The sequence below is a fragment of the Tiliqua scincoides genome, chromosome 4 (assembly GCF_035046505.1).
Source record: "Tiliqua scincoides isolate rTilSci1 chromosome 4, rTilSci1.hap2, whole genome shotgun sequence".
Lineage (NCBI taxonomy): Eukaryota > Metazoa > Chordata > Lepidosauria > Squamata > Scincidae > Tiliqua > Tiliqua scincoides.
Window position 1 is genome coordinate 178687432 of NC_089824.1, and position 14918 is coordinate 178702349.

The following is a 14918-nucleotide window of genomic DNA, read 5'->3' on the forward strand; positions in this document are numbered from 1 at the left end:
ACCACCTCAGTCAAGGGTGAATTAGGCATTTGTGAAGACCTCAGCATTTGCTGGTGACTATAACTGGAGGTAGTGTCAGTGGAATGGGCCTTGCCTTGTGTTTTGTTCTGAGTCTTTTATTTAGCAGGGGGAGAGCAACTGGCCCACCTCACCCCAGCAGTGTCTTTTCTAGTGGCTGTCTGCTGGTGTTGCATCTTTTTAGATGGTGAGCCCTTTTGGGACAGGGAGCCATTAGATATTTGATTTTCTCTGTAAACCGCTTTGTGAACTTTTTGTTGTAAAGCGGTATATAAATACTGTTGTTGTTGTTGAGTCACAAAAATCTGGCCCTTGCCCCAAATGCACTGGGGAGCACTGCTGCCCAATAACCGTTATAGTCACTCCCCTTGGTATTTATAAATCAGGCAGCAGCCTCTAGGGCAGGGGTAAGCAACCCATCAACCATGGGTCCATTTTTGGTTGGTAAAGGGGTGAGGGGGCAGAACATTGGTTGCCACCAGGGAATGGAAGCTACGGCCTCCAGTAAGCTGAGGAATGGTGCGGCAAGACGAAGGGCTGCGGCTGCTGCGGATCATCTGGGAGGTGGGCAGGGTGGTGAGTGGATGGCAGGTAGCTGCAAAGAGTAGCTCTCTCAATCTCCTGCACAAGGCTGGGAGTGGGCTGCAGCCAGAAGGGACAGAGCTGGCTGGGCTGGCCAGCGGGGAGAGGCCGGGACTGGACCGCAGCTGGCGGAGTTGGAGCTGGCCAGGCTGGCTGGCTGGCAGCCTCAAAACAGGCCAGGCTGCCAAGGGGGGAGGACAGGCTCCCACTGGCTGGGGCGGAAGAGGTAAGTAGATCTTCAGCAGTTAGTCATTTTGCTAAGTAACTCATGTATATCCATTGGTTGCCTACCCCTGCTCTAGGGCCTCTACAAAGTTTGAGAACCTCTGGGCTCACTAATTAGGGGACCTTAGATAAGAGGATAAGGCAGGGGTAGAGTGGAAAATGTTCCATTTCTACAAATGTACTCTTTCATAAAATGCATAAGTAACACGGCAAATGGATCCAATACTAGCCTGACTGGGCAGTTTTAAAGGTGCAATAAATGATTTTTAAATTGCTAACCCTAGCAAGCACATTTATATTTGTGCATGTATGCATAATATAACATTTTGGCTGTGCTACGATTAGTATGCTAACATTTTTTTCGCATGCTTTACTTTTTCATAGAAGTACATAATGTAAAGGAAAAGACATAAATGTGGAATTTTGGCATCTGAAAAGTGTTTACAAATAATCCCAGAGAAAGCAAAACTTTGAATTTGTTTGACTTTGACATTTAAACTGATCTATTTTCCTAATCAAATATTTCAGTTCAGCTACTTTTGGATTTTGGAAAGACATTTGAGATATAATACATTGAAAATTTTTCTGGGACATCTTCAATTTCAAAATTTTCTGGAAATCTCACATCATTGTGTAAGATGTTGGATTATTGACTGAACCTGTTATTCTGTTGTTAATTCCCTTGGGACAAAGTACAACTGTCTAAGAAGGCATCTCTCAGTGTTGACTGAGTCACATTTTGTCCTGAGTGGGTGGTAAACCTCTCGGCACGTACTCTGTTATTTCAGTATTCTGGACAGCTCCTGCCATACTATTGCCATTAAATAATTATGTGTTGTGACATCATTGCTGCACTCTCTTCTTTGATCAAGCAAATCTCTTTTCAGTGAGCCATTGAAATAGCCCATCCATGGTCTGTCTTGAGTTCAAATAGTATTTCTTTTGCCAACCCAGGCCTTTTGGATACTGCCTTGTTTGAATTACCTGATTCCCTGTACAGTTGCTCTGTGCAACTGAATTGGGCAGAACAATATTCCATACTCAGGTGCCCCCCCCCATATCCATGGATCCAGTATCTACTTCCTATTAATGTTCATTCTTCTCCCTCTAGTGTCCAGGCTACTAGCCTGCTTGACACCGTCCTCTCCTATAAATGCTGTTAAGGGATACAACACTAGTTCTCAAACTTTTTAGCACGGGGACCCATTTTTTAGAATGACAATCTGTTGGGACTACCGGAAGTGATGTAATCAACCTGGAAGTTATGTCATGGCCGGAAGTGACATAATCAAGCAGGAAAATTTTTAACACCACCAGATGACAAAATCAAATCAATCAATCAGTTAAACTAAAAGTGTACAATAAGTTAAAAATGTATTTTAAATAAAGAATCCTCCTAACCTTCCCAAGCAGTTGCTGATCTGTTTAAAAAAATTCCGCAAACATCTTAAAGGCTGCAATCCTATCCACACTTACCTGGGAGTAAGCCCCATTGTCTATCTTTGTTAAAAGTATATACATAATAGTAGCCTGTTAAACTAGCAGGCGTTGGTTTAATAGTAGCCTGTTAAACTAGCAGGCGTCTGGTCTGCAACAGAAGGCATCTATCTCCGGACCAGATCAGACGGAAAGCTCTTCAACCTCTCCAGACTGAGAGCAAAATCCAAAGTCCAGCTGAAATGTCTGTGTGACTTCCTCTTTGCCAATGATGCAGCTGTCACTACCCACTCTGCCAAAGATCTCCAGCAGCTCATGGATCGTTTTAGCAAGGCCTGCAAGATTTTGGACTGACAATCAGCCTGAAGAAAACACAGGTCATGGTTCAGGATGTGGACTCACCTCCCTGCATTACAATCTCTGCACATGAACTGGAGGTTGTCCATGACTTTGTGTACCTTGGCTCAACGATCTCCGACACTCTTTCTCTTGATACCGAGCTAAACAAGCGCATCGGTAAAGCAGCTACCACGTTTTCCAGACTCACAAAGAGAGTCTGGTCCAACAAGAAGCTGACGGAACATACCAAGATCCAGGTCTACAGAGCTTGCGTCCTGAGTACACTTCTGTACTGCAGTGAGTCATGGACTCTTCACTCACAACAGGAGAGGAAACTGAGCGCTTTCCACATGCGCTGCCTCCGACGCATCCTCGGCATCACCTGGCAGGACAAAGTTCCAAACAACACAGTCCTGGAACGTGCTGGAATCCCTAGCATGTATTCACTGCTGAAACAGAGACGCCTGCGTTGGCTTGGTCATGTCGTGAGAATGGATGATGGCCGGATCCCAAAGGATCTCCTCTATGGAGAACTCGTGCAAGGAAAGCGCCCTACAGGTAGACCACAGCTGCGATACAAGGACATCTGCAAGAGGGATCTGAAGGCCTTAGCGATGGACCTCAACAAGTGGGAAACCCTGGCCTCTGAGCGGCCTGCTTGGAGGCAGGCTGTGCAGCATGGCCTTTCCCAGTTTGAAGAGACACTTTGCCAACAGTCTGAGGCTAAGAGGCAAAGAAGGAAGGCCCATAGCCAGGGAGACAGACCAGGGACAGGCTGCACTTGCTCCCGGTGTGGAAGGGATTGTCACTCCCGGATTGGCCTTTTCAGCCACACTAGACGCTGTGCCAGAACCACCTTTCAGAGCGCGATACCATAGTCTTTCGAGACTGAAGGTTGCCAATACAATACTAAGCCTGTTAAAAGTACAGATCTGTAACATTCCCCAAAATGCTGTCACATACCAAGGTAGCATCAAGTCTAATATATTAAAAATAAAATAGGCATAAAAATTAAAAATAAAATAACACCTAGTGGGTCCTGACCCACAGTTTAAGAAATGTTGGGAGAAAACAGGCTGGCTGGCTGGTGTGTGAAACAATCAAAACGAAGGTAATGGGTTGGGGGGGTGGAGAATTAAGCATTTTACTTCTCTTTATGGGGTCCCCTCTCATCCATTGTTTCTGTATCCATGTGGGGGGCCCTTGAATGGATCCTCCACAAATACGGGGACACACACACCTGTATTTGTATGGGCAGTATAATATAGAATAATATAAGCTGCCTTATATAGTATAAGTGTATAGTATAATATAAGCTTATTCCTGGCAAAGGAATAAATACTTCTATTGTTTTAATATTTTGTAAGTTACTTTGGAGACTGATTGAAAGAAGAGATATAAATCTTTACCGAAAGAATGTGGGCATGAGTGACTGTGTTGCTCATTCTGTTTGGTCTACAATAATAAAATTAGTATCTGGGACCGGAAATCAGCAAGGTCTTAATGAGATACCATCTCTTCTGGGGATACTATGAACCAGTTTTCTGCTTGGATGAATCTTACTACCTCCCTGATGAACAACTCCATCTGAATTGTGGTCCAGTTCTCCTACTTTATCATAAGGCCTGCAGGTGCCCCTTGTGAGCAACTTATGTGAGCAACTGCCCCCAAGGGGTTTTCTGAATAATGGCATCTAAAGATATTATCCTCTTGAAAGACTGATTGGGGGATACTAATGGCCATTTGTTCTTTATATTTACGTTTTGATAGAGACCCAGGGCCCATAAGAACAGTCCCACTGGATCAGGCCATAGGCCCATCTAGTCCAGCTTCCTGTATCTCACAGTGGCCCACCAAATGCCCCAGGGAGCACACCAGACAACAAGAGACCTCATTCTGGTGCCCTCCCTTGCATCTGGCATTCTGACATAGCCCAATCCTGTCTAGTTTTCCAGTGTTGATGCAGTTGTGTCAGTGGGGCGTGTGCTGCATCTTGTGGTGGAGGGGCAGTCACTGGAGCATTCTTAAGGTATGGGAACATGTGTTCTTTTACCATGGTGCTGCAATGTGGCTACACCAGAGTTGGAAAGTTGGATAGGATGGACCCCCAGTTTTCTGTGAAATTCCCTGTAAAAAATTGAAGAAAAATATGGTGGTTTTAGGATGTTATGGAGAGAAGAGGCATAGGTTTGGGTTTAGCAGCAAATCCATGTTTTGGGGAAAGTGAGATTGGGTGGAAAGTAGGAGTTGGCTATTGTGGGCTTGTGGCAATTTTGGGAACATTTGAATGCTTTGAAATCAATGGGAATTACTTTTGTGTTTATGGAGGTGGAGGGTTTGGTTTTTTCTGGTAGTATATGTATAATGTTTCAATTTTATCTTGCTGTTGTGCTTCACCCTGAGTTGGAGTTGGGTAGTGTAAAAATAGAAATAATAATACCAGCAGTAATCTGAGACCGTGGCCATGAACTCGCTCCCTTGAAGGAGCTAACAGCAGAGGTGGGATGACATCAGCAGGGACTGATTTGGGATATGTCCATATGCTAGGTTTTAACTGCGGTTATAACTATAACATGGTTGTTGGGTGCATATGTCACTGTCAAACCACTGTTACAAATGGTTGCATATGTAAGTTGGGGAAAGTGTATGTTGTCTCTGTCACTTTAACAATGATGTAAAACTCAACCAGTTGTTGATGTTTTGTTGCAGTGACACAATGACAGTCTGCTCTAACTGTTCTTCGGGTAAGCCTCATCCTGTTGGCTACTAGGTATGAGTAAAGATTTCATCATCAACCTTTTCGGCAGCAGCATGGACCGCTCACATGGTCCCTCTTTGTCGTTATGCAGAAGTAGGCCTTTATACCGCGGCTTGCAAACTTCAAGCAAAATGTTACCAAGGAGACTTTTCTTGCTTGTTTTTTTCACTCTCAAGGGAAGTGCAAATTGCCATGGTGTTGATTTCTGCCTGAAGTGGATTGAACTCAGAATTCCCACTGATAATTGGAGCAATGAAAATCTTTATCACTGAAAATAAATGATGCATGTGCAGACCGGTATGTTCTGAAAGAGACTCAGTGTAGCTGTCATTCTTATCTGTTTCAGGTACAGGTATGCCCCACGTAGCGACGTTCTGGCCAATGACCAACCACATACATGATGGTCGTCCTGCTAAACTCACTGGCCTGGCTTCCTTACCTCCTTCCTTGCCTGCTCAACTGGCTAACTGGCACTTTGCATGCTTTCTGTTTGTGCTTTCACCAGCTGACTGCCTTCCTTCTTGCCTCTGGCCTCTTAAGAGATTCTGGGGTGCTACCTGACTGCCTTTCAAGGTTGTCCAGACAACAAATGAATGTGTGTTGCAATGGGGTTTGCGGAACATATTCCTGTCAGTTCAGTAAGACCTTTATTGGCATAAAATACAGAGAAAGAACAGAACAGGAATATACAAAGACAACACAACATAAGCATAAACATCAGTCACTGCCCAGATATTCCTGTCATTAAGTGATGCATACCTGTATTGAATTCCCTCTTTGTTGTACAGAATTTGTATACAGGAATAGCATGCACTTTCATTTGCTTAGGGACCAGAGCGTGGATGGAAGTCACCAATGGATGAATGTCAAAGCATAGCCTTGTTTAGCTTGTAAATTCATTTTGGCCAATGAAAAATGTAAGTAACTAACAATATAACACATGCAAATGCATGTGAAACCTAAATACAGGTGGGGCCTCTGTATCTGTGGATTGTGTATCTGCCGATCTGGCTAATGCAGGTCCCCCAGATCCGCGTTAAGTCAGACTTGGCCCAACCTTTGCCCTCTGAAGGTGACTGGAGCTGGGCCTTTGGAGGGCTTTCTGAAGCCCACAGAGGCCACGTACTTCTGCTCACGGCTTCTATGAGCTTCAGAATGTCCTTTTTGGCCAAAAAAGCCTACTTCCCAAGGGAAACCGGAAGTGACGTTTTTGTGCCTTATAAAGCATTCTGAGGCCTGGGGAAGCCCTCAGGAAACCAGAAGTAGCTTTTTTGGCCAGAAAGGCCATTCAGAAGCCCGCATAGACCATGGGTAGACATGCGCAGCCTCTGGGCATTAGAAAGTCCTTTCATTATCCATGGTTTTCTGTATCTGTGGTGGAGGGGAGAGAGGTCTGAAAATGGATCCCCTGTGGATAACGAGGCCCCACCTGTAAACAGAATAAAGCAAAGCAAAATAAACATAAGAACACTGATGAATGTTGGGGAGGGTTGGATGAAATTAGATGAAAGAGGAAAGATGCAATCTGAAATGTAGTTATAGTTGAAAGTGATGAAAGTCAAATGAATGAAAGTCAGGGTATGCACATCTAGGTGCTTTGCAGAGAGCAACATGCAGAGAACTTTCTATGGTTCCAGTGGGTTGACTCAGTATGGCAGTTTCATAAACTCGCATTTCCTAGTACAGGTCCAGCCTATTTATACGCGGGTTCATTATACACGGGTTTGACTCAACACGAATGGCCTCTGCAAATGAGAAGGAATGTGCTGGTGCCTGGAGAAGGGGAAAAATACATTCCTTTAAAATCAGTTTAAAAAACTGAGCAGTCCTTAACAATAGCCTCCTTAATGAGAGGGGGGGGGCCAGCTGGCTGACAATCCATCTCTCCCCAGTGGATCCCTCCCTTCCCCCCCCCCCAGCACATGAAAGAAAGGTGATAACTTTGCATTGGTGAAGGAAGGGACTGAGTGAAGCACTTGGAGGATGACTGATTGATGGATTGTCTTCTTAATGACTCTTATCTTACATCACAAAAGTCAGCAAGGCTGTTTTTAAATCACCAGAGCAAGGGAACTTTTTTAAATGGATTTGCTATAGTGCTTTTTTTGCCATCCATGTGAGTGCTTGGAACGGAACCCACGCAAATAATGAGGCTCAACCTGTATTCCTTAATTGAGTATCATGGCAGATACAAGATTGGAATTGGTTAGATTTGTGGTGTAGACATTCATTAGGAGAAGTGGCTTAATCTAGCATTGTGATCTTTAAATTTTTCCTATTCCATACCTTTTTTCAGAATGTGTGGGCGCTTGCCACATTAGGGCAATATGTTGCTTTTGTAGACAGATGAGTTGGTGTACCATGTAGGCCAGGTTCTTCCACTTGCTTTTAATTCAGAATTTGCTGAGGCACTGTAGAAGACTCCAATCTGATGGCATAGTTTAAGCCTTTCAGGCAAGAACAGAGATAAGATAGAGATAAACAGTTAAAGTCAGGGGTGATATGCAGCCCCCGAAAACTCTATATCCGGTCCCTGTGATAATTGGACTTTCCCTGAGCCACCCTTTCAGCAGCGCCACTTCTGTGAGACTCTGGGAGGGAGAGAGATAGGAAGGAGGCCTCAGAAGGCAAGGAATGCTACAGGGTAAGGGGCAGACCAAGAGGGGTGAGAGAGGGAGACGCTGCCAAGGTGCTGCGTCACTTCGCAGACCATGACTTAGCTGTTGAGCCGCGAAGTGATGCTGCTGCTGAAAGCATGTATGGTACTTGGGTTCTCCCACATCTTTAAGATATGGTCAAGATGTGCACATTTTCTCTTTTTGTCATTTGCAGCTAATGAATTTCTATGTGAGAATAAATGCTTATTTCTGGCCATCATCTGCTTAATTGCATCACTTCCTGCTTAATGATGTCACTTCTGACCCTCAGCAGGCACCATGAATGCTGTTCGGTCCACTAAATGAAATGAGTTTGCCACCCCCAGTTTCAATAGTGCAGGTGACTTCCACCCACCATTCCACATGCAGTACAATCCTATCTTGTGCTGGAACAGGCAGGCCAGGAGGCCTGTGCTGTATCCAGTGCAAGACTGGGGTCAGAAATGGCTCAGCCAGAGGCGAGGGGAAACGTTTCCCCTTACCCCCGAGTAAGCCACCATGGCCCTAATGGGTCTCCTCGGGTTAGCGCCACCTCATGAGGTGGCACAAACCTGAGGAGAACAGAGTGGCTTGAAGCCGCTCTGCACTGCTTGGGGAAAGGGGCTGCTGAGTCCCAACCCTGCCTCCTGCTCCTTGCGCGCCCCCTGGAATGCCTCCTTTCTGCCTCCTCCCCACTGCCCTCCCCAGACCCCAGCATTGGCTGAGCTCGGTCAATGCAACCCTCCCTCCCCAAGTCGGTGTTGAGGCTGGATTCATCCTCTGTGGGCTGGCTCACATCACTGGACCAGCCCAGCCAACTCTGGAGGAGCTGCAAATGTGCTTTAAGGCATGTTTGTGATCCTCCTGGGCCGGCACAAAGAATTGTGCCCTTACTCTGTTTATGTCCCAGAGAGAGCATGAAACCGAGGGCCTGTGTGTCACAGTGAGCTTTTAGTTCTTAAAGAGAAAGTACATATTTATTGGCTGTGGTTGGTTGGCAACCTTCAGTCTCAAAAGACTATGGTATAAGCCTACAGCACCCGCTATTCCCAAGCAGTCTCCCATCCAAGTACTAACCAGGCCTGACCCTGCTTAGCTTCTGAGATCAGACGAGATCAGGCATATGCTTTGAGGGTGTTTTGATTATATACAATTTTGTCTTTATATGCTGACCTTGGAATGTAACCCTTATGCAAGATGCCTACTGACTACACATGTTTAAAAATATTATGTACACACACAACATAAAGGTTGGAAACCTATATATTTTGTCAGGTGCATTTGCCAGGGTGATGGGATTGGCGGAGCTGCTCTTACACACTGGATAAGAATGAAGCAAATTTGAGAAAGAAAAATAGGGCATGGTAGATGGGGGGAGAGGGTTAACTGACCTTAAAGATTATGTTTAATGGCTCTATAAACTTAGTGGAAGGTGTCTGGGGAGGCTGGATCTTATTGAAAGAGCAGATAATTCATCTATTTTGAATTGGACACTGATTCTGCTGATCTTAATGGCAGAGTAGTTGATTTGGAAGAGGACAGAGTGTGTCTGAGCTGCTTGACTTTTCACTTCTATAATTGACAGTTTGAATTCCAACACCACTTCCTGTTAAATGTCTTCAGCTGCGGTTCCAAAATTAGCCGCGGCAAGGTCTCCCTTTCTGGGCACTACAAGAGACTCTATTTATCTTTTTTGTTTACAAACCTCAGCAATGGCTTGTTATGATTCTGGTCCCATAGTATTTTGGCTGCGAAATCACAGGCCTACATGATTAAAAAAAAAAAAAAGATTCGCTTGGAAAGATGCAATAAGTTATGCACCAAGCATGTAGTACATCAGAAGTTAGGAAGCTATTCTAGATTGCCACAAGCATATGATTGGAAGGGTAGTGCTGTGGTTTGAGCAGGGCCTTGGAGGGGGGGGTAAAGGGGGTAATTTGTACCCGGGTCCAGGTTCAAAAAGGAAGCCCAGGAGCCAAAGGAGGGGGCCCAGAAATTTCCTGGGATCTTATGTTTTCCTGTGTATTCAGACTTGTTGCCCACATGGGTTGCTGGGGACATATATGCCATATATGCTGGGCTGAGAAATGCACACGTGACACTCCTTAACACAATGTCAGTTCTGGGAGGAAACTGGCCTGCTACAGTAGCTCTTGGGCTTGTGGATCTGCTTACATGAAGGAATGTATAGGAGCTCAGGGACACAGCTGTGGGGCTACAGCTGCTGCAGAAGCAAAGGGCACTTTCCTTTCTAGTGTGAGTCTAAATATGATGATGCTAATTTTCTGCATGTTTTTCTATATTTAGAGAGACTTACAAGTGTTTTTGGTTTTCCATTATTACTGTATCTAACTGCTGATTCCATATGGGTAGGTAGACGTGTGCTCCAAACACTTTTCCAGCTGTCTTCATCTTCCCCCTACCCTGTTTTGCCCTTCCCTGCCCCAGTTCTGCTTGTCCATCATCATTCGCTCCTGCTCCCCTTTTGCAAAGGGACCCAACAGGCCATGTATAGGACTGAATGTGGTTTGAAATGTAACTGTTGTTCAAAGCATGGACTCTGAACAGAAAAGGACATCAACTGGCTAGGAAATGAGTGAAAACACTTTTAAAACCAATTTTGAGTAATGCTGCCTCTTTCCCTGTTATGACCGTTGGCTCAAAATGCACATCAGCTGGGCAAAATGAGTATGATGAGTGAAAGACAAAGATGAGTAAAGACAAAATGAGGATGAGTAAAGACTTCCTGTGTCCTGCACTGCTTACCTCCTGGCCTGCATCGCTAACAAGGACCACCAAAAGCCATGCAATCCATTTACTCTGGACTCTTCCATTATCTTCACCCAAGCATGTTTATTGCTTGATGTGTATTTGGGGAATGGTCTGAATAAATACTAATTAACAGCTGTCATCACACTTTGGACACTATGAGCAGAGGTTTATTGCTGCCTAACATCACTTCAACTTTCATCAAGGGGGGCACTTCAGTCATTCATCTATGAGTCATTGAGTGACATGTTGTTGAATGATGCACTGGCATGAGTCAATCAGCCCATTGTCCCTTGTTTGTCTGCCTTTTTAAAAATCACCCATCAGGGACAGTAGTACTAAGTTTTCTCAGGTCGACTATGCCTTCTGTTGTCTTTTCTCATTCTTCTAGGAGTCTTTTCTTGAAGATTTGTGGATGTTTTGTGTGGCTGTTATCACAGGCACATCATCTTTATGTATATGAAGCACCTTCATATTCCTTAGCCAGTGTCCTTGTATGATTGGCTTCCTGCATTGTATGCAGGGGTGTCTTCCAGAGTAAAGCTGCATGTCTCTTTTCAGGGCATTTCTTGAAATCTCAGCTGTATGCTGTGATGCCCATCCAGAAATAAAGGAAGTGGCTGCGTGAATGAGCCCAGGGAGTAGGATTATAGGTAGATCCAAATGCCATCTTTTTGGAATGATGAGCATTCATTTATTATAAATAACTTTCCTGAATGTGAATGGACCAGTATAATGGGAAGTTGGTGACAAATCTCAGTGCCTATTCCGCCCTTCCTCCAAGGAGCTCAGGGTGGGTATACTTACTTCCTCCTTTTCCTTTGTCCTCACAACAACCCTGTGAGGTAGGTGAGGCTGAGAGATAGTAACTGGTCCCAGGTCACCCAGGAAGCTTTGTGGCTTAGTTGGGATTTGAACCTTCAGCTTCTGAATCTAAGAGCCCAGTCCTGAGCTCCCGTGGCGCATGGTTGCGGTGGCACAGAAAACGGCTGACGCCTCATCCTGTGCTCCCATGGCAGCTGTGGGCGGCACCTTGTGAGAAGGGGATTTTCGTCCCCTTTTCCCAGGTAAAGGGAGGAGTAGCCTCACAATGGGGTTACTCGATTCATTGCCAACCAAAAGGTCAGCGGTGAACTAAGAGCCTTCGGGTCAGGCGCTGAGCCTGACGGGAAGGCTCAGGATCTGGTGGAGCGTTACTCCACCAGTCCCACCTCCCCACTCCCTCCCCTCGTCACGCCTCTCCCCGTCCCACCTCATCTCCGCCCACCTCCCTGGATCACCCCCTCCCCACCTCCCACTGCCCCTGCTTTTGTCTCTGTGGCTCAACAGTCTGTGTGACCACTTGCCCAGCATTAGAGCTCGCAAACATTCCTTACGGCATGTTTGTGACAGGGTGCGCTGGCGCGTCAAGCTAAGTTTTGGGCTCTTAGTCCAACTCCCAAACCACTGTGCCATCCGGGCTGTTTTTTTGATAGTGGTCCAGAGTCTCTGGGCCTCATCCCTTATTTTGAAATTTGGTTCTTGCATTCCAACTCTTTGAGAAAGAAGGCTATAAAACACTGTGTAGTAGGGAGGAATTTGCTGCTATTGGACATAGGTCACAGACACATTTTTGAACTAAACCATATTTAGGTGAGGTTCCACTTTACGTTTAGCTTTTGAATGGTATTTATCCACCATTGTCAGTTCATACAGAAAAGTGAAAAATTAGGGGATTGTTAAGGGACTGTGCATTTCCTGATAAACTAGTTTTTCTAGCAGTGGGCTACTGGCAGCTAACCTCCATTCATGAACTCTCCAGCTCCCTCTCCTCTAGAAAGAATGCTCTCCATCTGGAAAGTATGTTATTTTCTAGGAGAGTGTTTCTCAAACTGTGGGTTGGGACCCACTAGATGGGTTGCGAGCCAATTTCAGGTGGGTTGCGTAGCACCTAGCTCAACCACCATTGAGAATACAGAAATACAGGGTGCAGAGCTTCTGGGCAAAGCGGGCTCCTGGTAGGAGGAAGGTATGGTGCTTTGCACCTATGGCACCTGCCATAGGTGGGAAAATGGGGGCACTGGAAGGGAAGGTTGTATGAAGTCTGCATTCTGCTTTGGCTTTCGAGCTGGAATGTTTGAATTCCGAGCTATGCAAAATATCAACACAAGCATACTGTGTAATGGGACCTTTGGCTGATCACAGCCTAGGTTTGAAGGCTAAATCAATGAGGGCATCACTTCCAGGTTAATGACCTCACTTCCAGTGGGTCCTGACAGATTGTCATTCTAAAAAGGGGGTCCCAGTGCTAAAAAGTTTGAGAACCACTGCTCTAAGAAATCCAACTCCCACCTGTATTACTACAGCTAGGGAAGAGCTGACACATACTGTGTGTATAACTTAGATATCCAAAGCTGTATTTTTGAAGCTCTGTAAAATTTGAGGGAGGTAGCAAATGGGCTTTTTCACTTTCTGTTTCAAATACAAATAATACAGGCACATAGCCAGAAATGTTATGGTGGGAGGAGCTCGGGTTACACTAGGGATTGCATTATAAGTCAGTGTGAAACAGCGAGAACCTAAATATAAGTCTGCTATGTTTACAGTTATGTAATTTAAGGGTGAGGCTGGTTATCCCTTAGGAGTGGGACTCCCTTGTGTGTCCATAAGGTAACCCTGGGTTAACCTCTAACTTCTTGTAGGCTATGTTGACATCTTATGGCTATCATTCAGTGGTCTCATACAGGAGTTTAGTATGGTCTTTCAAGCTCCAGTACACTCTTTATGCAGGCAGAGTTGCTTATCTTACAGATTGCAGCAACTGTTACCCTGCACATGCTTGATCTTGGAAGCTAAGCAGGGTCAGGCCTGGTTAGTACTTGGATGGGAGACTGCCTGGGAATACCGGGTTGCTGTAGGCTTATACCATAGTCTTTTGAGACTGAAGGTTGCCAAACATACTGCAGAAATCTTTTATCATTTACTGTAGAAGGTCATGTATGTTCTGTGGGCCAAGTGATGTTACTGTGGGTCATGTATACTCCTGGGCCAAGTGATGAGTAGAGAATAAGAGAGGGGCCTTGAAATAAGAATTGTGTGTATTTCTCTTTGCTGGGACCTAGATCATGGCAAGAAGAAAAATAGCAATGTTGTGGTGTGTGGGTAAAAATAAAAGGCTCGCAGGGCCCAATTATATCCAACTTTGCAGGGCCGACGCAACTGCAGTGCAGCCCCAAATGTTTTCTTACATTTGAGGACAGCCCCCTTCACTGCAGGGGGACTGAGGACTTCCACTAGCACAGCAGCAGCAGTGCTAGAAAGTTGAATAGGATTTGACTCATAATGTGGCAGTAAGTCGTTTGTAGGGGGGTTTGAAAATTGTTTTATTTTTTCACTTATTTTGTGATTTGAAAAAGGCAGAAAGAGGAGTTATGTGTTTTTAAGTTTTCATTCCAAGTTCTCATTTTTGTTAATTTTAAATGCTTTTAAAGTGTACTAGGTAGGTGATATATAGTATCAGCAGATGCAGCCACTATATTATTTCTAACGGGAAAAGTAATCTAGTTTCATTTCTGGAAAATATCTTAAACCCCAAAATGTGGTGTTTTGTGTTTTTAACAAACACATGTAGGAAGTCCAACCCACACCCCCATGATTGTGAATGATTTCATGGTGTTTAGTGACAGATTAGTGAGAATTTCAGAATGTCAGAATTTCTAAGCTATTAACTTTCTCTCTCTCATTTCCCTCTAGAAACAATAATGCACAGACATACCCACTATTGGCATAGATTACTTTCCCCAAAGTACTATAGCTAGAGGTGTTTGTTTCCAGTGAGTAAGATAGAATTACAGTCTAAGGGCTCAATCCTAACCTGCCCTGAAGCAGGCAGGCCAGTGGGCCTGCCCCTCATCCAAAGCAGGGGTTTGGGCTGAAATCGGCACAGCCTGGGGCAAGGGGAATCACTTCCCCTTACCTTGTGTCATGCTACTGCAGCTCCAATGGGTCTTCTCAGATCTGCACCACCTAAAGAGGTGGTGCAGATCTGAACAGAATGGAGCAGCCTGGGAATGGGTCTAGGATCCAGCATAACTGGTGGCTTCTGGTCCCGCCTCCCATTCGCCATCTGCCCACTGATAGAACTACCCGCAGCCTGCCCTCAACCACCCTGAAAG

General features: G+C 45.1%; 1 protein-coding gene and 1 pseudogene across 1 annotated transcript in view; one reads left to right on the plus strand and one right to left on the minus strand.

The window, feature by feature from the left end:
- MAPKAPK2 (MAPK activated protein kinase 2) overlaps positions 1-14918 on the plus strand; it is a 105891-nt gene that overhangs the window by 12812 nt on the left and 78161 nt on the right. The window lies entirely within an intron of this gene.
- Positions 9024-9146, minus strand: LOC136650060 (5S ribosomal RNA; annotated as a pseudogene).